This window comes from Pteropus medius, unplaced genomic scaffold, assembly GCF_902729225.1.
Source record: "Pteropus medius unplaced genomic scaffold, Ma_sr-lr_union100, whole genome shotgun sequence".
In the NCBI taxonomy this organism is placed as follows: Eukaryota; Metazoa; Chordata; class Mammalia; order Chiroptera; family Pteropodidae; genus Pteropus; species Pteropus medius.
The window spans coordinates 2,848,466-2,870,008 of record NW_024342644.1 but is presented as its reverse complement, the minus strand read 5'-3'; the positions used below and the strand labels follow the sequence as shown (position 1 = coordinate 2,870,008).

The 21,543-nt window shown below is 40.1% G+C and overlaps 1 protein-coding gene across 6 annotated transcripts in view; it reads right to left on the bottom strand.

Moving 5' to 3' along the window:
• MBOAT1 (membrane bound glycerophospholipid O-acyltransferase 1) overlaps positions 1–21,543 on the bottom strand; it is a 99,935-nt gene that overhangs the window by 60,782 nt on the left and 17,610 nt on the right. Inside the window, exons 1-2 of one of the 6 annotated variants that reach the window (XM_039866466.1) lie at positions 14,545–14,693; positions 13,736–13,847 (exon numbers count right to left, since the gene is read on the bottom strand). The exons of 3 other annotated variants lie outside the window; for them this stretch is intronic. The gene's annotated coding sequence lies outside the window, so the exon portion shown is untranslated. Of the gene's footprint in view, positions 1–13,735; positions 13,848–14,544; positions 14,694–21,543 lie in introns of those variants that run through there. 2 more of the 6 variants (XM_039866467.1, XM_039866465.1) reach the window with 2 other exon arrangements.

Genomic DNA, 21,543 nt, shown 5'->3' with positions numbered 1-21,543 from the left:
ATGGAGATCACCAGCAGCAGCAGGGTGTGTGTGTGTGTGTGTGTGTGTGTGTGTGTGTGTGTGTGTGTGTGTGTGTGTGTGTAAAATTTTTCATGTGATCCAAGTCCACCCAGCTGGGCCTGAAACCACCTTCTCTCAATCTGGTTCCACAGTGGAAAGTAACCTCAACTAAGAGTCTCCCACCACTTACAAGGTTATATAGATTAATAAAATCATCAGCTTCACAAGACTGTAATGAGCACCAAGTAGACTTATGGAAGACTTTGTAAACTATCAGACTCCACAAGTACAGCAGGTCCTCGAACAATGTCATTTTGTTCAAGTCATTTCATTGTAATGTAGGAACTAAACTCTTATTTATATTAGCTTACAGTAAAATTAATTTTGTTACATACCATTTTGTTTAAAATTATAGAACTTATCAATAATGTTAAGTGAGGACTTACTATATTAGGTTAGCCACAAACTGTCAAGTGAACTAACAAGCTGCTACACAGACTCCTCAATGCAGCATCACATGCTAGTTAGCTATCACACAGGACCCTCTAAGACAAGTGCCCTCAGTCCTGAACACTGGAATCAACCAGGGAGCTATAAAAACATTAAAAATAAAAAGAACTGATCCGAGGGCCCCACTTTGATTTGGGGCAGATGGGCTGGGGGGAGGCCAGACGTCTTTTTTTTTAAGGTCCCCAAGTAATTCTAATCTGCATCCAGGGCCGAGAATGACAGCTTCAACTTCTCACACTGCTATCTGGGAGGTAAGAGGTAGATTGACGTGCATATTTTTAGAATAAAGATTTTAAATCAAGCATAGAATAGACAAGAGAATCATAGGCTATCAGCAGTTATCTGGTCCATGCCCCTTATCTTGTGGGTAAAGAAACTGGTCCACAGAGACAGAAGTCATAGGTAGCCTATGGCCAGAGTCTAACTGTGCAGATGGATCTGCTTCCGCCTTACAAATGGATTCAAAACCTCATGCCCAAAGTGAACTATGTGGTCCTTATTCTTTTTTGACATACGTGCTGGCTAATTAACTCTGACTACACTTTGTCTAACACTCACTACTCCATCACACCTGCTTTGTGAACTGGCAGAAGAGCAATGAAAAAGGTTTAGCACACGGCATCCCTAACTTTCTACAGAAGGTTTAAAAATGAATAGGGAAACCAACTGATTCATAAAGAACAGGTGAAAAGTCAGTCACATAAGCTAATCCAACTATTAATCCTCTTATATTTATAGGACTGAATGTAACATAAAAGTTTCAGGTCCTTCTTCCAGGCATCTAGTAAAACTGTACCTAAATGAAGTCAATCAAAAGAATCCATAGAGGGTTTTTTTAAATCTAATTTTTTAAGGAACTTTCCAGCTTTATTGAAATATAACAGACAATTAGTTGCTTGTATTTACATTGTACAATTCAATAAGTTTTTTTCAATTTTAATTGGCATACAATAATATACCAGTTTCAGTTGTATAGCATAGTGATCAGAGATCCACACAACTCACAAAGCGATCACCCCACTAATTCTTGTAACCCTCTTCCCCCTTACATATTTATTACAACTATTAACCATCTTCCCCCTGCTACACTCTACATCTCCATGTCTATTCTGCAACTATCCATTTGTACCTCTTAATCCCTTTGCCTTTCATTTTGCCATTCCCTCCAACTCCCCACCCATGTAGTAGCCCTCAAAATATTCTCTGTATCTATGAGTTTATTTCCACTTCCGTTGTTGTTTATTTTGTTCTTTAGGTTCCACATGTACGTGAAATCAGATGCCAGTCTTATAGGTGCTCCCTTGTAAGTAACTTAACTGCTTTTCTCTTGCTGCTTTTAAGATTCTCTCTTTGTATTTAACCTTTGGCATTTTAGTTATGATGTGTCTTGGTGTGGGTGTCTTTGGGTTCATCTTTTTGGGGACTCTCTGAGCTTCCTGGGGTTGAATGTCTACTTCCTTCATCAGGTGAGGGAAGTTTTCCATCATTATTTCTTCAAACAGCTCTTCAACATCTTGTTTTCCCTTCAGTAGTAGTGTCCCATAGGCTCCTTAAATTATTATTATAGTCTTGGCTTCTTTTTTCTTGCCATTTTGATTAAGTGTCCTCGGCTTCCCCATCCTCTATATCAGTAGTTCGCTCCTCTTCTTTATTCACTCTGTTTATTCCATTTAATATACTTTTCATCTCATATAATGTGTTCTTCATTTCTGACTGGTTCCCTTTTATAATTTCTCTTTCCATTTTTATGGTTTTTATCTCTTTGTTAAAGTTCTCACTAATTTCATCTACTCTTCCCTTAAGTTCATTGAGCATCTTTATAACCAGTCTTTTGAACTCTGCATTTGCTGGATTGCTTGACTCCATTATTTCTGGATCTCTGTTCTGTTCTCTCATATGGTTTCTGCTTCTTTGTCTTTCCATTTTGGCTGCCTTTCTGTGTCTGTTTCTATGAACTCAGGAAAGCTCCTAAGTCTCTCGGTCTTATTAGTTCGGCTTTGTGTAGTAGGTGTCTAGTGGCTCAGTCCTTAGAGGGGTTCAGCTGAAGGCCAAGTTTAGCCCCAGTCTGTGCCCCTCCAGGGCCACCCATTAAGATTCAGCAAGCAATCCACAGATGCTATGCTTATAGTTGCCTCAAGAGGCCACACTAGACACTGCGGTCAACTGCCACCAGTCAGCAAGGAGCACCTGACTCGCCAAGGATACACCTGGATGTAGCTTGGGTGGGGCCGTGAGTCAAGGGAGGTGGAGTCTCAGGGAATCCTCTGGGCAGAGCGACCTCTGTTATCCAGTTTGATGATGTCACTGCTCTGGTGGCACTGAGTCCGCTCACTTGGAGGCAGGAGGGCTCAACAGGAACGACAGACACCACCAGCACTTCTCTCTTGGAGAAAGATCCACCTCTGGTCCTCACTCCGACAACTCTGTCCTCTTCTAAGTCCTTGGTGCCTTCAGAGAGGCAAATCCAGTGCTTGTGCTCAGAGCGAGCAGGTCCGTCACCACGAAAATCCGCTCAGGGGCCCCTTTAAAGAGGCATCTGCAGCTGCCGCAGCCTCTGTCCCACTCAGCTGCTTGGGACCGGGCAGCCTCACATCTTTGCCTGTCCTACCTTCTACCATTGCAGGTTGATTAATTATTTCTCTCCCTAGTTATAATGCTTCTATTCCTCTAAATCCCAGGAGACTTTCCTTGCTGTTTGCTTCATGTTTCTGTTATAACTTAGATTTGGTCGAAAGAGAGATGAACAGAGCCTCTATCATCTAGGCCATCTTTTCCTCTCTCTAACTTATATTTATTATAAAATTAATCTATGCTCATTTAAACAAATTGAACAATACAAAAAAGTGCAGTGAACAAAAACATATAGTCCCTCCATCCCCAACCTTCTAAAAACACCAACCACCATTCTTCTAAGTTTATATAAAAATTGACACAAGTACTAAAACATATACTCCAATTTCTTTTTTTGTTTAATATAATCATGGTATAAAAATTATCCAGTAACTCCATTTTTCACTTAAAATGTCATAGACATCTTTTCATGTTTATTCATTCTTAGCTAATTTATACTTTTTAAAGCTGACTAATATTTCATAATGTGTGTTAAAATCCACTTCTTAGATTTCGATAAGGGTAAAATAATTTTCATTCCATTCCCCAAGAGGGAAAATGTGAAAGGAGAATTTCCACATTCCCTTCACTTTGTGCCCCTCACTCCCTCCTCCCCAGGGATGTGGTCAATCAGCTTTATCATTAATAAAGACTACATTTTTGATCTCCCTGTGTCTATCTCTTGGATCCTATTTTCAAACTGGTTTTACATCTAGGAGGAAAAGAAAAGAGTTTAGTTTGTTAGTTCTCAAAACTCCAGTATTATGTCTGTGACATATTTCCTCAAGCATTCTCCAACTTCCAAATGGTTTCCAGGTTTTTTACCATTACAAATAGCACCATTAAAAGAAAAAAAATCCTTGTACATATATCCTTATGTACTGGCGATTTTACGTCTATAAATTCCTAGGTGTTCAAATTGCACATGTATTGAAAATTTTAATAAATACAGCCATATACTTTATCTAAAATTTGAAGCTATTTTTTACTCTCACCAGTCACATAGGAGTATGTGTTCTTTTCCTTTCACCCTTGCCAGCTTTGGATGCTATGAATTTATTTAACTTTTTCAATCAAGATGGTAGAATAAAAAAACTGGTATTGCATTAATTTTAATTTGTATTCTTCCTGACTATGGGTTGAGCACCTTTTTGCTTATTATCTTAAGCCAAAGAGTTCACTGGCCACTAGACTAACATTTTCAAGTATTTACTATTAAGAGTTACACAAATGAATTAAGCACACATATTTAATCAATAGTAATAAATCTAGTTTAGTAAAGAGTGTGAGCTCTGAAGTCATACTGCTAGAGATGGAACCCCAGTCTAACTCACTCCCAGACTGTACGAGCTTAGCCAAGTTATTTAACCTGTGTCCCAAATTTTTCTATAAAATAAAGATAATAATACAGCTACCTTCATCAAATTGAGTTAATACATGTAAAGTGATTAGTACGGTGCCTGTCCGGCATGAAAGGCTCAATGCATGCTAGATATTACCTCTTTTTTCCATCAAGCTGTTTACCCAATATAGTAGCAAGAAAAAAGCTCAAAGGTACGAATTAGAGTTGACAAATTTCTCTTTAGTAGAAAGCATATATGATAAACTGCCCCTACTTCCAAATCACTGATGGCTTACCAAATACATAATAAGATCCTATATAGTAAAAGAACTATCTTAAATATAAAAATACAATTAGCCTGTCTTCTTTCCCAAAAGAGATTTAAATTTATGACTGTGTTTTAAAAAGGCCACAGTCATTACTCTAAATCTTGTTATTTGTTTTAATATTCTTAGACATATGCATTTGAAATTACAGAATTAATAAAGAACTACAAGCCCAACCAGCATGGAGCATGAATAAATTACGCTAGGATACTACAATGTCATCTTTCTTATTTAAAAAAAAGTAACTACACACACACTGTATTTGGTTGTTTCATACTACTAAAGAGGCAGTAAATATAAATATCATCCATGTTTTCCCAGTGGGTAAAACCGAGAGGTTAAACAAGGTTATTTAACGAAAGAGAGAAATATACTCCCAGATTGCCTCTTTCCCCAACAACCTATGTTGCCTCCCAAACAAAAAACCTGACTTGAACAGTTTCTTTCCTGGTGGACTTAAGTAAAAACTTCATCACTCCAAAGAAAGTGTCTTCCGTGGGCATATACACTTTTCTATCACCAATAATACTATGTACTATTTAAGATGCTACTATGAGTCAGATCTTTGGGGACAATGGAAAATGTAGAACCAGAGCTATATTTTCTTATGCAACACCCGAGGGTGTGACCAATTATCTCAGAGTGTGTTTTAAAATTCTCAAAAGTCTCAAAACAGAATTAATTTCAATTTAGTTTAAGTTGAGAATAAAACATAACACCAGTTTGCTTTTATAAAACAAGAGATCCTGTGGGGCCAGATGGGATACACACAACTTCAAGAGTAGAAAGACCCGAGAACTGGTAGCATTACACAGCAAAGGATCATCAAAATAAGAATAAATGTGATTATGCCTGGTCCCTAGGAACTGAGCTATTTTCAGCTCCTATTATGTAACCACTTTCTCTAAAATACATGTTTATAATAAAAAGGAAACTCTGATGTGGACCAAAAGTCAAAGTAACTGTGCAACTCTGATTAATAAAAACCTTAGCCTACTCAACGGCAAACTAAACAATGTTTTCCAAAGGCAGAAAACAAATCACCAACTATAGGTTTAAAAAAATTTCACGTAAGCAAGTTTTTCTTTGGTGCCTACTAATTCTCCCACCTATGGAGTCATAAGAGAAAGGGAAGGATGACAGGATTTGTTTTTAAAATTTTCATTCCAGAGAATGTCTAAAGTTATATTCCATTTCTTAATCTTGCTGTTATGCCATGAAACATGGCACATCCCTAACACTGCACAACAACTGATCTGACCATGTCACCCAACTATCTCCATGTTTGTTGAAGCCAATGAACCATATCCAGTCTCTGCCTGCCATGAGCTCTTGGAGACATTTGACACTATGCATCATTCTCTGCTCTTTCTTCTTGACTCCCTGATACCATATTCTCTTGTCATCTGTACTTTTCTGATCACTCTTTACCCCTCTTCTTTAAGAGGTAATCCTCTGCCACCTGCCCCTTCTAAAGTGGTGCCCTTCTGGGGGCCATCCCAGGCCAGCTTCTTTTCTCATGCCACATTATATGCCAAGGGATCCCTCTTTCTCCTGTGCCTCCAAATATCAGCTGATGACTTCCAAATATTCTTCTCCAGCCCATATGTCTCTCTTGAATCCCCAAATACTCCCATATCTACTGGAATCCTCAACAGGATAAACCACAGACACCTAAATTTCACTCTGTCCATAACAGAGTGCATCATCTTCCCCCTCACTTAGTCCTCTTACTAGGTCTCTTATTGAAAGGTAGGGCCCTTCAACAATCCAGTTGTTCAGGCAGGAAACCAGAGAACTGCACCTCTCTCTTACACCCACCTAAATAGAATTGATCTCCTCCATTTATTAATTCTACCTCCTGAGTCTTTCTTAAATCCATTCATTTCCCTCTCTGCATCTAAGTTCAGGCCGCCATTCATTTCACCTGGACAACTTCAAAAGCCATTTAACTAATATCCCTGCCTCTGACCTTGCCCAACCCTCCCTCCCCTCCTCCTCACCCCTGATCTCAGCTCAAAAGTCACCTCCTCCAGAAAACCTTCCCTTCGGCTGCTCCCATTGCACTCTCAGCTTCTGCAATCACAGCACTTCTCGCACTGTGCTGTAAAGATCTCATTACCTGGGCAAATTGCTTCAAGAAGGCAGAGGCCATGTCTATCCTTTTGATCACTGTATCCACAGGGCCTGCTATACATTAGGCCTTCAATACGGAGTGAATGAATGACTACTAAAGAAATGAATGAATGGTATGTTCAGGAGCAAGAGAGGTTGGTCAGTACGTTTAGGAAATAGGAAAAGGTAGATAAAGGAAAGGCAGGGAAGAGATCATGCAATCGCAGTCACTGAAGGTCATGCTTACTCTTTATTCTGTAAGAACTACAGTTCCAGGCTTTCACTGGGCATTCAGAAAGTGTTTACTGAAGGGCTGGTGTGCCAGAGCAGACTGTTTTGATTTCATCAAAAGTGTTCTTTGAGTTACAAGTGCCACTTCTTTTAATTATCAAAGTTATTTCATGTATATCTATTTAGATGTAATTAATGCAAACCATATCTAATTATCACTTTCAAATCTAATCCTCACTCCCAACCAACTTCAACAGAAAACATTACAGTTAACCCCCCTAATCCAACTCCAGCAGCATCACTGACAGCAGGAAAACCTTTTACCTTCTTTAACAGAAGGAAAATAAACAAAAAAAGATAATACATATGCTGTGGTATAAAAACTGCCATGAGAAACTGATTCCCAGGGCTGGCTAAATGTTCCTGTACTGTACCCACAAAATCAAAAGAGGTCCACTGCCTTACTCTCTCAACTCCTGCTCTTAATACCAAGCAGAACATGAAGTCAAACTTTCCAAACCTTTCCAAACCTGTAGTCAGCAAATGCCCTGTATGCCTAAGTTTTTGTTACAAGAAAAGTTAATTCCCAGGAGAACTACAATACAAAGTCCTGCAAACACACAAATGTAAAATATATATATATATATATTTCCTTGATATAGATCTAGAGATCAATAGTATGCTTAGTAAACATTTCATCTCAATAAAATGCACAAAAATGTAGGGAAAAAAGGCAACAAGGACAGCAGCATATGAAAGTGCTTTAGCTTCCCCGGACGGACTCTGTGAAGAAAAGGAAAGATCTCACCTACGTCACACAAAATAAGAAATGTGCGGTCTCTGAGTAATAGATACTAGTATTTACTAGACCTCTGCTCCCATAAAATAAAAAACTTCTGAATGTTAATCTACAATTTAAATCTTAAAATTCTATAAAATAATCATAGAGGTTAAAACAGATTTTTAAAAATACCACAATTTAATGGAAACATTTCATCAGAAATGACCGATGACTCATTTTGGAAAATACCTGAAATAGAGTCAAAATACATGAGGCTTTTGTGAATAAGAAGACACAAAAAGAGATTTAATATTTTGTTTGACTTAGCAAGAGAGAGACCAGAAATCAGACACCTTTTAAAATCTGAGTTCTGCATGCAGAGTTAGTCAGTGCTGGTAAATATTTAGGTTAAAGTACAGAGAAAGGATAAAGAAAAAAATGTTGGAGAAGGGAAATAAACGAGAAGGGAGAAGACAAAAAGGATATGGTAACAGTTGCTTCTTACAAAACTAGTATAAAACTCAGATGAAGTCTCAGAATTGACAGCAGAGCATAAATGATAAAAGCTCTTGACAAAGTCTAATTTTTTTCCAATAGAACGTGACATAAACTCAGCGGCTCATTAATCTTTGATCCCTGGCACCTAGCACAGTGCCTAGCACATAGTATTTAATCTCTGCAGATGAATGTATGGGAAAAGGCGTAAAGATGAAAGCTAAAGAAAATCCAAGAGAAAAAGAGTACTAAGTCAGTCACAATAGGTGTTAGCATCCACAATTGATGGTTCCAAAGAATGACCCCAACTGGTTCCTCTTCTTTATTTACAGCAAGTACATGCAATGCGAGTAAAGGTAACTTTATACTCAGGCTTTACAGACTGAAAGGCTGATTTTCCTTTGTTCTTTAGAGTTGAAAAATGAAGGTATATATAACCTGATTTTCTCACCACTCCACTCACCTCTTCTTAGCATCCAAGGAACCAGTCCTACACAACTACAGTGTGGACCAGGCTGAGGAGCATTGGCTCCTTCTCCATCCTGTGGGTCAAGGTCCACAGGCTACCTGGCTGGCCTCTATAACCTTGGGCCAGCCGCTTCCTGGGGCCTCTGGACTCAAATGAAAAACAGGATTAATAATAACTGTCAAGTCTTTTACAAAGGTTAGCATGTTTTTGTAAAACAAAGGGTTTGAAGAAACCTTAAAAATGATAGCACAGTAAACAAATCTGTGACAGTTCTAATTGCGATTCTTGTCATACATTTCGGAATCATCATGGTCCAAGAAAAATGTATACAGACAACAAAAACATACCAATGGACCCTCTGTCCACCCTCCAGGTGGTGAGGTTGTATTTGTTCTTGTCTCAGAGTGAAAACTGAGCCCCATAGTATGGTTATTAGTTCGTTAGTATGCTCTAATGGGAAAAATTGAGACATCTAATGGCAAAAAAAACATCAGGTGTCCAGGTGGCCAAGCAACACTGCTCAACTCCGGGCAGCCATTCCTGGAGTCACACACAGCACAACCTGTGTGCAATAGTGTGGGGGCCATAGGAAGGAATAGGGGCCCAAGAAAGAAGCTGCTTCTTTTGAGTAGCTTGAAGAAATCATGAGAGCTTGAAAACAGTTCCGCTGATGAGATTTGCAATGAATAAAAATTTATATCAAGTAACCAATTATGGAGAGGAATTTTCAAAGCAAAAAGTTAGTTACCATTTCTTAAATTCTTTTAATTTCAACTTTCATGTCTGACATTAGGGGTACATGCCAGAAGAGGGGCAGTGATATCCATGAAAGGCAAATTAACTCACCCTGGAGATATCATTTAATAAGACAGTCAAGAAAGAGAGTTCACTGTTTAGAAAGTTCTAAATGCAGAATGAAGACTTCTGTGGGCAAGCAGAGGAAACAGAGAGAAGCATCAGAAACATATTCCCTCTCCTAAAGGCTGGTCCCTTTTAAGAGCCCACAAAAACATTTATTTTTAGTGAATAAAAATAATATAGCCAAAAAGCCCAAGGAGAGCAATTACCTTTAGCACAGACACTGCTTCTTCCTAAGTGTAAATTTTAAGCTTGGGTTCTTAAAAGAAATTTGTATTTTTCTCTTCAAGAGAAATTCAAGAAAATAATATTATCTGTTGAAAAAGATATATATAATTGCAACACATATCAAGTAGTCCAATAGCATCGTAAGGGTTGTCTGCAAAGCAATATTTAGAGCTTGATGGTGAGAGAGTGTGCATTTTTGGTTCAGTTTGTTTTAGAATTAATACAGCACAGTGTGGTAGTTAAAAGCACAGAATCTGGAGTCTGCATGAATCCAAATCTTGGACCCACCCACTAACTTACCTTCTTCATCTATAAAAGATGTAAGCCCTTAGGGTGGTTGTAAGGCTTAATTAATATATGTAAAATATTAATATTTAGAATATTAATTAGTGCCGGCAAAGAACTCTTTAGGTATTTGTTATTATCATATTATAAATTATTTTTATGTCAGAAACAGCTCATTTTTTTTTAAAGCTGAGGCTTTACACAGTTCCAAAGTAAGACCAAGAGGAAACTGTGTCATTTAGTATCAGTTTTTACTCCATTTCAAAGATAACAAAGCGGTCTAGCCTCATAAAGATGGGTAGAACTAGGTTGTTTACAAAGCTATTTCATACATATTAGAAATGCTAACATTTTTTTAACTGTCTAACCTACCACAGTCACCACCTGGATGAAAACATTAGGCGTTTCAACAATAACACAGGCTGGTGCTTAGTCACCTTTACCCGTGAGTTACTTTTATCTTCAGGAAGTTATTATATTAAGCAGCAAACACAAGAGCTCAGACCTGCTTTGGGGATGCTATAATAACAAATATGTCTATTAAAAATTCACAAAAATATGCAGATATGGACAATAAAGTGAGGCACAGCACTGTGATTTCTTGCGAAACTTGGCAACTGCTTCTGAGGTATTATCATCCTAAAATGTCTATTTTCTCTAAAGCTTTATGTTTATTTTCTCACTTTTGTTTCTCCCCCAAAGCTCAGCCTGTCTGTCGCCATCTCTCATTTCCCACCTCTCCTTTATTCTGACTCCAGTTTCTCTAAACCCGGATGGCAGAATGAATGGCAACTGGGCAGATTAGCTCGCATCGAGTGTCACTCTCAAGACTCACATCTTACAGTTGCCTAAAAGGTTATCTAATGAGCCATTAAGCATTAAAGCTACTCTATCTCAATGTGGAGGGAAAAGTCCTTTGGGTTTTTTTATGTAATTCCTTAGTCCTAAAGAGTATATAATTTAATTTTTTCAATATGTAAGCTTTAAAAGAAAAAAAATAATCTACTCAACCCAGAACCCCACTAAGTCAAGATGCAACTTCCTTTCTCTTACTGTTTTTTTTTTTCTTTCTGTATTACATTGGAATTGGACCATTCCCCCAGTACCAGGCAGAAGTTACTCTCTGATGCAACTAGTTCCCGGGGCTCTAAATTCTATGAGAAGAGGAGGAGGCAGAGGGGCACCTATACATAATGGAAGAGGAAAGTCCCTATAATTAGTACATAATGCGCACATAGTCCTGACTTGTTTATTCAATGAATGAACATCTTGGCCACCCCACACGACACCATTTCCCTTTACAGCAAAAATAGGCTTCCTATGGCTACCTCCTACTATGATGATTCCATCTTGCAATTGTATCAAGTAGCTAATGCCACAGAAATATACCAGTGAGAGAAAAGTATTATGGAATTCTGGGAAATAAATATTTAAAAATTAATAGTTGTTCTTTTAGATGTGATGGGCCTTCCAAGAATACCTGGAGTCAAAGTGAAGATATCTATTCCCTAATCCAGGACCAGACACTGACTAGCTCTCTGACAGGCTCAATGTGGGCTGTCAGTCAACATCTATTATGAATTAGACATCAGACAACTCATCTAGCCACTGAGGGCCTAAGCTTTGTAACTGGGGAAAGCAGGAGCCCCTATCAACGATCCATAGGACCTTTTCTAATCCAAAAATTCTTATAAATGTTTTTAATGCTTTGGCTGAGAGAAAGTGACTGAGCCCAGGGGAGCAAGCAAACTGCCATTGGACAGCTAATGATTAACTGATTCACTTGATATAAAGTCACTGACGATGCCACAGACAGCATAGGAAGTAAATATACAGTACTGGCAGCAATATAATGGAAGGAGCTCGGCTATCCCACCATATGGCCACTCTTCCTCAAAGTTCAGCTCACCAAACATACACTGGGTATCTAGTCGTGTCAAGGACTTGCCAAGAATTTTAAAAAAACAAAAAACAAAATAAAACAATAATTTCCATCAAAGAACTGGGAAAAAGAAAGCACTGAATCTCTGCCTCCCTTCGGTGACCCTGCAACTGGCCTTTGCCAGACATCTGTACCCGCCGCACATTGCCTTGTTCCCTAAGTGTCTGCGTACAGGTCACCTCCATTACTAGACTGTATTTTCCTTGACGAGAGAAACCCTCCCAGCTATGCATGGCCCAGAAAGTAAACAATTCTTGGGTTCTTTTCAACAAACCTCTGAGGTAGGATGGTGTACTCCGACCTGCTTTAATTCCCCCCTCATTCCTTTTTCCAACCACTTCCAATACCGTTGCTCTTACCTCTTGCCATTTTCATATGTTCCCCAAGTTCCTGCCCATCTTTCCCCACACTGGCCCTGCCATTTTCCATCTTTTGCTCATCCTGCCACTTCCCAAGGCCTCCCCACTGTGGACTCTAAGATAGGCCTCATGGCCAGCTAACTTCTTTCTTACTTCAATAAACACACGTGGCCCTTGGATCGCTGACATCCCACTCTCTGACCCTCAAAGAATCAACTGCTTTGATTTTTTGCTGACTAAACTCAAGGGTTGTCTGCTTAGTGAATCTGCCAACAAAATTTCACTTTGAACTGCCCTGAACATTATTTGAATTTCTGGCCTTAAAATATGACACTCACTCTCCTTTTTACCACTTAATGAATACCAACTATTTGTTACTCTTCTTTTAATTTAAAAACATACCATCATCCATGGACAAGTGAATTAATGAAAACTTTCATTTCATCGTGACATCTCTTATGTAAACTTGTAATACGTTTTCAAATTGGAGGTACATAAAGCCTTAATTAGAACTTAAAATTTAAGAATTAAAGAAAGTTAAATGATCAGAGAACAGTTTAACGAGACATATAGTTAAAATAGAAATAGTAGCAAATGATTACCTAGAACCAATCGGTTTTAGGCAGTGCTAACAACAGGCTAAAAATAGAAACCAGATGCTTTAATCTTCTCAGCTGCCAAAGTACTTGCCTGTTGAGGGCATTTCTTGTCTGGGTGGCTGCAATGTGGAGTGATGAATTATAAATGACACTCTGGCCACAAAAGAGGCCACATTGGCCACTGAGATGGTGACACCTCCACCAAGTACCACCACAAGACAAGGGTGGTCAGAGCCACTCAGTAAGGGTTAGAACAATCTCAGGGGGAGGAAGCACTACATCCTGGGCCACTTCAATGCCTGCTGTGACTTCCCTTTTCTTCTCCTTTTTAAAATTTCTTGTCTTCCGCCTTCTTATTACCATCACTCTTCTGCCCTCTCCTTCATCCCGCTGCCACTTTATTCTATTTTTCCCTGCTGGCCTTTTCTCTCCGTCCAGTTTTCTTCTCTCTTGAACTCTAAAGTGGATGAAAAGTAGTCACTTAAATTTATTCAGTTAAATAAGTATTCCCAGAAAGCTTGAGTTCAGGCATGTGCTACAGGAAATATATGGACAAAAACGACAGGCACTTTGGTGCCCACCCACCTTGTAGAGAAAGGGGTGAAGCAAGCACAACAGACTGCTAAACACGGGGCATCCTCGGTCCTCACATGCGAGAGACAGGAACTCATGGGCATCCAGAGGAGAGAGCTCACGGCTGTATGGGGACCACATGATAAAGGATCATCCTAGATGGAAACTGTGCTTCCTCTATGGAGCATAACTAAGGTCTGTATATTTATGATCTAGTACCTCAGATGACAGAGAGTATTTTACACCTACAGTAAACTTAAGGAAGGGACAGCAGCACACACATTTTCTCATAGGCGGCCTGGGCTTTGGAGCCAGGGGAACTTGGGTTTATGTTCCTTCTCTCCTACACAGATCTGGATGACCCTGGACAAATTACTCAAATTCCTCAGTTATAAAGTGGGAGCACAGTGCCCACTTCCAAAGTTGTTAGGAGAATTTGAGTAATGCCTGGTTACTCAAACAAAAGGTTACTCAAACTTAACAAGCTATTAACCTTTCCTCCTGGATCCACATAGTCAAGGACTTCTCATCTCTGGAACACTGGGAAGAAACTCTCCTCCATGTTCTCTCCCTCCTCACTCAGTCTGCCCGATTAAAGCTATGACTGACATCGGAATGACCCTTCCTTCCTCCAGAGGAAGGGAGCAACGTGTTGAGGCTCCAAAATACGGCCTTCTCTCCTGACATGCCTGCCCAAAGGCTGCTGGGTCTCCCCCGCCCCTCCCCCCACAAGGGGCAACCCTGGAGGCAGCACTGTGAGGCTGCTCTGCCTCCCACAGCTGGATATAAATCAGCTCAATTCAGGTGGCAGGAGCTCCTACCTTAGCCCCGGGTCCAAATCGCCATCTCTGTTTTTAGCTTTCCCAGTATCAGAGCTCACATCTGGAACCCTAGCTGAGACCAGTGCATATTTCTCAATTGATTCACTCACTGAGTCATAGGAGGGAATGAAAATGGAGCCCTCAAACTCTGACAGTTATTATTATAACTATGAAAAATGATGGAGAATTTTCCACTGATTGAGGAAAATTCAGAAAACACAATGGAAAGGATTGGTATTACATTTATAAAAAGAACAAGTTGACATACAGTGCTCTTCAGACATTAAAACTCCTCACCTTCTCTCTCATTCTTCTCCAGAGAGGCGAGGCTATGACTAGGACCAAAGGAAATTCCCTGTCCTGGGCTCTCTTTTGTTCCTCTCTCACTCAAGGTACATGGTAGGCTACCCTGTCCTCAAGGCTGGAAGGTGACTAAAATAAACTGTAATCTAATCCATGGCACTATGATCTACCTGGAAAAGATGTCTTAACAGAAAAAGGGGGATCCACAAGGATTCTATTAAAGAAAAAAAAAAAAAGAAAAGTTGACAATGTGAGCACCCAATCTAAAGATGAACGGGTGCCACAACCAGTTGACCCAGGTACAGCCAGCTGTATGATGCAACGAGGTCCATCTGACCAGCATCGTTCAATCACCGTGACCATGACGCCCACCCAGCTGACTCCCTTTACTTCCGATTAGACTTTGAATTAGCAGGGAAAGTCTCCTTTATGATATATAAATGGAATGACTACCCAACAATAGTATTTCCATCCTGCCTATCAGTTGTATTAGTCACAGCGAATGAATAAAGTGACATTCTGTTTGGTTGGGGTCCATTCCTGAGCCCCATCCAGTGGAAGTCCACTGACAAAAATCAAGACTCCAGACTAATCAGCAAAGCTAAGAACAGGACCCTGAACAGTTGCGACTCTACCAAGTTATTGCTGTCAACAAGGCCCTGCCCAAAAGGCTTACCACCCAGCTCCAAAATCTTTGACGTCACTTCCCCTTAGGTTGAACAGTATCTTAGCAATCCAGGGGTCTCAAGCCAGTAACTCACAGAAAGATAGGCAGGAAGAAGCAGAGATCCAGTGTCAGGCCCACTCACAAAGGGAGTACATGGGAGACCATGCAAATGCTGGTGCTGCTGAGGAAATCCAGCCTGGCTGGCAAAGCCAGCTCCGATGATCACAGTGTCCCTGGCCACTGAGCAGATGGTGAGGGTGGGGGACAGGAGGAGGACAGGACATGGTCTGTGGTGATGGCATTGACAACAGATGGGGAAAGAATAGTTGATGACAACCTGGAGTAGGATAGACCATACTGGAAGCCCACACTGACAGGCAAGTGGACAAGGGTGAGCAATTACCCTTGGAGAGCAGGACCCCAATCACTAAGCAATGGCTGAGAGGCCTCAATCTCTGGAAGGAGGACTAGCCCCTGTGTGTCTAGAAACACCCCAAATTTTCTGATAAATAATCGTCTGTACTTCCTCAAACCATCCTCCACTGAATGAACTAAGGAGAACACAATCCAGTCATGTCTCTTCCAGGCTTAAAGCCCTTCAGCTCCACCCCCACCCCCTACCTATCACCCTTCTCTCAGAAACTGGCTCCTCATTCCCACACCTGGACACACATACACACTGGCCTAGGCATCTGCCCCGTGTGACCACTGTTCCACCTATACATTTTATTTGCCACACATTAATTGCAATTATTTTGCATGTGTACGTGTGTCTGCATTCTAAGTTTGAGTTCTCTGTATGCAGGGAACGAGTTTTACTCATCTTTGTAAGCCTAGCACCCAGAACAGTGCCCAACGCATGATAATAAAAATTAACTTTATTCTCTATGATCCAAGCATTCTATAGTTTTTCATTTCATCCTCTTAACAAACCTATGAGGCAAGTATTATTATCTCCACTTAACAGATGAAAAGACTAAAACTCAGAGTTAGTGACTTGTCCAAGGCCTTGCAGGTATTTAACACCAGCTCTACCTGACTGTCTGCGTGTAAGTACTGCTTCGCATGAATAGACCACCGGAAGGATGGAAATGGGGGTAAGAGGGCTGGAATTTGCTGAAAGTTTCAGTTATGTCTTTATCTGCAGGTATTCCATCTTTTTTGTCCCCCTGGAAACAAGGCTGGGACTTTTCAATGTGATTGTGGGCATTTCCACACATCCTAAAAATTTTCTTTCCAGCTTTATTGAGATACAATTGACCTATAAACATTTGTGTAAGTTTAAGGTTACAATGTGGTGATTTGATAGGCATATATGTTGTGAAATGATTATCACAACAGGGTTAACATATCCATCACCTCCTATAGTTAACTTTATTTTTTGTGTTCATACATAAGATCTACTCTCAGCAACTTTCAAGTATATAACATAGTATTGCTAACTAAGTCATCATGCTGTACATTAGATTCCCAGAGCTTATTTATTCTATAACTCGAAGTTTCTACCATCTGACCAACATCTCCCCATCCCTCCCCTCCCCCCAACATACACACCCTAGTAACCAACATTCTACTTTTCATTTCTGAGTTTGGCTTTTCTAGAATCCACATATAAGTGAGATCATATTGTATCGTGTTTCTCTATCCAACTTATTACACTCAGGATAATACTCCCAAGGTTCATTTGCATTGTCACAAATGGCAGGATATCTTTTTTATTCTGGCTGAATAATATCCCACTGTGTGTGTGTCTGTGTGTGTGTCTCATATTTTCTATATCTACTCTCCATCAAAGAGCATAAACACTCTATTGTGTGAAGGTTTGAGGTTTGAACATCCTTTAGGGACTTGAATAACACTGCAATGAACATGGGGGTGTAGACATCTCTTGGAGACAGTGATTTGATTCATTTTGTGTGTGTGTGTGTGTGTGTGTGTGTGTGTGTGTGTGTGTGTAGTGGAATTGCTGAATCATATGGTAGTTCTGATTTTAGTTTGTGAGGAAACTCCACGTCAGTTTCCATAATGACTGTACCAACAAGTAGTCCACTTTCAACAATGTTCCTGGCATACCCATTTCCTGTGTCCTCTCTCTCTAGGTCCAAGCACTTAAAAACTCATGTGTCTTGCATTTCATCACACTTCCTAAAGCCCAGGGTGAAGAAATGAGAAACAGAAATAGAAGTGATAGTGTGACCCTGTGTAATGGGTAAGAACTTGCTGTTTGAATCAAGTTTATTGGGCAAGTCTTCCCTGAGGGTTTCTGGGTCTAAATGTGGAGAGTCAACAAGATCAGCCTGAAATGCCATTTCTTTGGAGCAGAGCCCTAGGGAGCCTTTGAAGAAGAAGCACAAATAGAATATTCTATCAAAGGCACACCTTGAACAAGTAAAAGGGCAAAAACTATATGGGTGTCTGGAGCTTAGGAAAACCACATGAGAAAGAAAATATCTACTTCTGAAAGTAAATAAATTAACCAGAAATTCAGAAGAAAAACCACAGAGCCTTGGGTCAATCCCAATGATCAATTTCTAGTTAATTTAACACGTTCCAAACTCTGACATGTGGAAAGCAAAGCATAAGCCAGTCAGCTTTAGGCAAAACCTGCAGCCTGTAAATACAATCATAAAACTATTTACCGAGTTGGCTGGAAACATTTATTTCAAACATCTTCAGGATAAAAATAACCTTCTATGTTTATTCCTCTAAAACATATTTGACTACCACAACTTGCTCATTCAGATATTAATATTAAATCCTCTTGAGGACATGAGAGAAGATTCCTAGGCTGCCTAAGATGTTTAAACAACAACAGTGGCAACTCCGTTTGTTCTAACCATTTAATTCTAAAGTCTCGCCTTCTTACCATGGCCACATTTTATTACTTCTGAAGATCTGAGCAAAGTAGTTAGCAAAGTGCCATAGTGGAAAAAGCATGGACTCTGCTGTCAGACAGCCAGTGTACCACTGGCTACCTGGGTGGCCCTGAACAAGTGATCTAATCTCGGCAAGCCTGGATCTTGTCTGTAAAATGTGAAGGGAATAAGATTGTTATGATAATTCTGAAAATTCCATAAGAAAATATGTGTAACACATCTAGCACAAGCATCTAGATGGCTCTTCCACATGTACTTAATGGGAAGTGTTCTCCAGGGCAAGTTTCTACTATGGTCCCAAAGAGCTCAGCTCCCTTTCTTCTCTCCACTTCTTCCCCTGTGAAAATAGATCTAAATTCTTAGTTTACAAATTTAAAACAATTTGTGAAACCAGGAGAAATTCAACAATATTTTTGACAAAGAAGAGAAAGAATAAAAGAGAGTCACATCACTAAGAGACTCCTGGATTAATTAATATGAAAGAGAAGTAGAATAATAATAATTTCCTTTGGTCGGGTCAAGAAAAGAAGAAACTTTCAACAGAGCAGTGGTTTTCTGCCGACGTTTAAAAGCACAATGGAAACACTCCACGGGGCATGCACAAAAGGCAGCCCTGTGAACTGGAATGGCACCCAGAGAAAAAGATTCCAGGGTGCTCGGGACGTGCCTCGGTCTTCATTGGAACAACACATGGTAGGCTAAGTAAGCATGGCAAACAACAAAACACGTACCCACACAAACCAAGGCTGACTCAGTCTTGGAAATAGCAAGTAGCCTAATCTACATGAGAGACTTGAAATTCCCAAGAGAGCAAAAATTTAGATCAAGTCCCTAAAGGATGTTCAAACCTTCACACAATCCTTAGAGTATTTATGCTCTAGAAAGTCATGGTTCCTGTTAAAGACCCCCGAGCATATCCCAGGCAGCTTGTGAGGGCAGATGGAGTCTTTAGATTTTCTAAGAGTCTTAGACTGAGACTTCTTAGGAAATTCTGACTGAGAAAGATTAGGGCTGAGTCCTAGGAATCCCTATGTTGAAACAGCTGCCCAGGTGATTGTGCCAGTCACAGAGTGCTGTAAATCAAGGACACTTTGAGGCACCTTTGGTCCTTTGGACATGTTGAGCTCATCCCACCTTTTTGATCATTCTCATCTACTTGGCTCTTTCTGAAGAAAAAACACGAGTAAATTAATTTTCACATTTTCACAGGCAGTCTTCAGTTGAATGACAAACCAAAGTCAATGCTATATAGCAGGAGCACCCCACATTTCTTCCGGTCTCTACCATGAAGTGAATTGGGCCTGCCCCCATCCTTCAGGGTGGAGAGGGGACCTTCTCCAGATGTCCTCAGTTGATCAAGTGCCGGATCCCATCCCCTCACATTTAATCCATTCTGTACCAACAAGTCTCTGTCAGATTCTTCTCCAGGGTTTTGTGATTTCTTCATTTCTGTCTTCAAATATGGACAACTACCATCTATCTTTAAAAACAAAAACAAACCTCCCCATGGCCCTGCCTGCCATTGCCTCTTGTCTCTCTTCTTTGAAGTCATCAGATTTCTCTTGTGAGCTGTCTATGCTATGCCCATTTCCCCCTACCTCATTCTCTCCTACTAAACTCTGCAGTTTGCCCTCTTCACCACTTTTCTAAAACTGCCTTCTCCACCATCCCCAGAAACTATTTTTTCAAAAAATTTCAACCCCCTTCCTCCATTCAGGGCCCTGAAACATCCCAACCACCCCATTTCGATGCTCATACTCTAAATTATCTTTCTAATGCTGCCCTCTCTTTGGGCTCCTCCAAGCACACTCAACAGGGAGTGTTCACCAGAGCAGTCTCTGCTGTGGTCTCTGCTCATCTCCTCCCTAAGTTCATTTCTTTTCTATCCACCCCCAAATGCAGATGATTTCCAAATCTCCATTTCCTCAATTCTCTGATCTCTCAAGTCTCATACTGCCTTCTGGGCATTTTTTTTTTTTTTTTTTTGAAATCCTGCTCAAGCAGATGTCATTATTTCATCTCCTTAGTCAACCTGTTTCTAGTTTCCCCATTCCTGTCAAAGTCCCTTTTGCCAAGATATTCAGGATGCCAAGTTTGTAAAACTCTATCTTCTCTCTCTTCTTATATGTCCTTCTGCAACTCTATTGGCTTTCAGACTGGGATGGCCCCAGACCACCTGATAGTTTGTACAAGTACTTCATACCTTTAGGTCTTGAAGTTCTTTCAAGTTTTTAAATACCAAAATACCATGTTAATTTTTAAAAAATACGGATGTGAAAATCAAAAAGTTAAAGTTTTCTTCAAGCTCCCCAGTAATTTGGGTAATTGTTAAAAGGGTTAAGGCCACTGTGACTGCTAGCTACACTTTGGTATCATTCCATAACTAGATAAATAGATAGAGCATTTTTTAAATTTAAATAGGAGCATAATATACACACTGTTCTGCAATATGCTCTTTTACTCAATATGATTTACATCTTTCAAGTGATCTCATTTTCTCTAATACCTGTGTATGATTCCATAGCTTGAATTTACCACAATTTAATCTAACGATTCCTCTACTGCTTAACATTTAGGGATCTTTTTATCTTTAAATGCTCATTAAGAAAGGCTGCTCCTTAAACCACTGACCTATTTGTCAGTTAATACTAAAATAACAATCGGTGTGGACTGGCTGTTGCAGGAAGCGACACCCAATGGAGGAATTTGGATGCTCAGACAAATTTGTTAGAGGAAGGAGAATTTATTGCCAGCGGAGCACGTGGGGCTTATCAACACCAAAGCATGAATTCCCCTTGGTTAGATTTCTTACAGCTTATATACCTCTGCAGTGTCCTGTGATTCCTTTGTCTGAGGTTCTACGTGCACCTCCTGACTCAGAATGGGGAGGGGGAGTTTCGGGTCGGGGCTGCAAGTGGGTAGGAATTCCAGGACCACCAGTCCTATCTATTTACAGATCGTTTCTCTTGTAGGTGTGACAAGAGTTTCCAGAAGGCCATTCAGAGATCCGTAGGATGTAGTTAATCTATAACTGAATGTATCGGTCATTTCTGTAAGCCTTTCTCTTTGCATTTCTCAGATGCCTCCTCTCCTATGGCTGTTAGATGAGGAACAGAACTCAAGGCACAGGTAGGGACATCAGGAAGGAAGAGG